The sequence below is a fragment of the Ursus americanus genome, chromosome 6 (assembly GCF_024610735.1).
Source record: "Ursus americanus isolate L20-20 chromosome 6, mUrsAme1.1.p, whole genome shotgun sequence".
Taxonomy (NCBI): Eukaryota; Metazoa; Chordata; class Mammalia; order Carnivora; family Ursidae; genus Ursus; species Ursus americanus.
In genome coordinates this window covers 65372841-65375340 of record NC_142132.1, presented here as the reverse complement: position 1 = coordinate 65375340, position 2500 = coordinate 65372841, and the positions used below count along the sequence as shown (strand labels likewise).

General features: G+C 70.4%; 1 non-coding gene across 1 annotated transcript; it reads left to right on the top strand.

Annotated features, from left to right (window-relative positions):
- Positions 1 to 511: 511 nt before the first annotated feature.
- LOC148109959 (5S ribosomal RNA) lies at positions 512 to 630 on the top strand. The gene has a single exon (XR_015725007.1). It is a non-coding gene; the product is annotated as a 5S ribosomal RNA (ribosomal RNA).
- The last annotated feature ends 1870 nt before the right edge of the window (positions 631 to 2500 follow it).

Here is a 2500-nt window from a genome sequence, read left to right as displayed (position 1 = left end):
TGTCTCTCGATCAGGTCCTGGTGTCGCTGGGTGGGGAGGGGAAGGGTGGCGGAGGAAGGGCCACGGGGTTGGGATGGTGATGATGGTCTGTGGTGGCGCCCGAGGCTTCCGGTGGGCTTTGAGCCCGGCGGCGGGGAGAGGAGGAAAGGCCAGTGGGCGGGTTGTGCTCCCCGCGGAGGGCGGGGGGGTTGGGGGCGCTCTGAGAACACCTCGGGCCTCGCCCCCGGCGCCCCGACCCACCCCGTTGCCATCCCGGGAGCCAAGCGGCGGCGCGGCAGGAGAGTCCCGGGACGGGAGAGCGCGCGGACTTCCGCGGCTCCAGGGTGCCGGAGGCATCTTGTCCCCTGGGCGTGCTGGCAGGCAGGCAGGCAGGCAGGCAGGCAGGCACCAGGCACAGGCCAGGCGAGGAGGGCTGACAATCGCTCGGCAGGGGCTGGGCTGGGGCTGGGGCTGGGGCTGGGGCTGGGAGGGGCGGAGCAGGCTCTTGGGGCACCGAGCGGCAGCCACAGGCGTCTACGGCCATACCACCCTGAACGCGCCCGATCTCGTCTGATCTCGGAAGCTAAGCAGGGTCGGGCCTGGTTAGTACTTGGATGGGAGACCGCCTGGGAATACCGGGTGCTGTAGGCTTTTCTCCTTTTCTTTTCCTTTCCTTGCCCTTCGCCCTCCCTTCCACTCCCTCTGCCGCCAGCGGCCCGCCCCCCCAACCTTGCCCAACCCGGCTCCATTCAAACCCCACGTGCCCCCACCTCACCACAGGCCATGCGTGGTGGGCCCGACCCGCTCGCCACACGCCACACGCCACACGCGCAGCGCAACGCGGAACCCTGGCCCTCTGCGGGTGCCCGTGGCACAGCCAGGCGCCCACAGCCCAGCCCTTCCACCTCCAAGCCCCAGGAACGCCCACAGCCTATCCCGGGGTGCGGGCTGGGGGCTGGTGTGCAGGGCGGTGGGCGCTCAGGGGGCGGCGCGAGCGGAGGCGGAGGCGGCGGAGGGGGGTGGAGGGAAAGCGGCCCGGGTGAGAGGAACCGCGGGAGCCCCGGGCGGGCCGTGACCCCGCCTCTGCAGGCGTGCGCTCCCTGGGTTCTCGGCCTCCTCCCTGCCTCCGGGCCCTCTCCTCTCCCGAGCCCCTAGCAGTTCGCTTGGGCCGCCCGCCCACCGCAGCGCCCCGGGCCAACCGCCTGCCGGCCCCGCCTCCTGCCTGGGCCCGCCTACACCTTCTCCCCACCAGCCCTGGGCTGCGCTCCCCGCCAGAAGGGCATGGCCCTCCTTCGCACCGGTCACCGTCCCTTTGCCCCTGGGCCCGGGCGTCCGTGCTCCGTGCGCACAGGACACGAGATGGCCAACCGCCCGGGGCCTCAGGCCCCGTGGGCACCCGACTCCGCGCCCCGTCTCAGCGGAACAGCGAGGCTCGCTCCCTCAGCGAGACCCCGGGGCGCCCCGCACCACGGCCACAAGGGCCACCAGAAAATAAAGGATGGGGCAAAAGAAAGAATGCCTCGCACGCCCCCACGCCAGAGGGGTGCTGGGCAGGAATGGCCGCCCATCGGGATTCCCGCCACCTGGGCTGCAAGTCCTCGGGCTCCGAGGGAGGGCTCCTATGGCAGCTCCAGGGCGCGGCCGCCTTGCCCTAAGCGCGCCCAAGCGCGACCGCCCTCCCGTGGGCTAGCTGCCGCGCCCACACAGCGTCCTGTGTGTCCCTGTGTGTGGGTGTGTGTCACCTGTGTGCACCTGGGTCTCTGTCCCTGTCCCTGTCCCCGTCCGCATCCGGGTCGGGGTCTGCGTGTCTGTGCTGGGGTGTGAGAGGGTCTGTGTGTTGGATAATCTAATCTCTCTCTCTCTTTCTCTCTGTCACACACACAGACACACACACACACACACACAGAGACACACAGACACACAGACACACACACACACACACACACACACACACACACACTCTGTCCCTCCCCGTCTCTCCCGTCCAGTGTGTCCCCTAAGTGTTCCCCCACTCCGTGTCTCTCTGTCTTTCCCTGTGTGTCTGTGTGTCTGCGTATTGCGAGCCGGCCCCTGGTGTCTCTCGATCAGGTCCTGGTGTCGCTGGGTGGGGAGGGGAAGGGTGGCGGAGGAAGGGCCACGGGGTTGGGATGGTGATGATGGTCTGTGGTGGCGCCCGAGGCTTCCGGTGGGCTTTGAGCCCGGCGGCGGGGAGAGGAGGAAAGGCCAGTGGGCGGGTTGTGCTCCCCGCGGAGGGCGGGGGGGTTGGGGGGCGCTCTGAGAACACCTCGGGCCTCGCCCCCGGCGCCCCGACCCACCCCGTTGCCATCCCGGGAGCCAAGCGGCGGCGCGGCAGGAGAGTCCCGGGACGGGAGAGCGCGCGGACTTCCGCGGCTCCAGGGTGCCGGAGGCATCTTGTCCCCTGGGCGTGCTGGCAGGCAGGCAGGCAGGCAGGCACCAGGCACAGGCCAGGCGAGGAGGGCTGACAATCGCTCGGCAGGGGCTGGGCTGGGGCTGGGGCTGG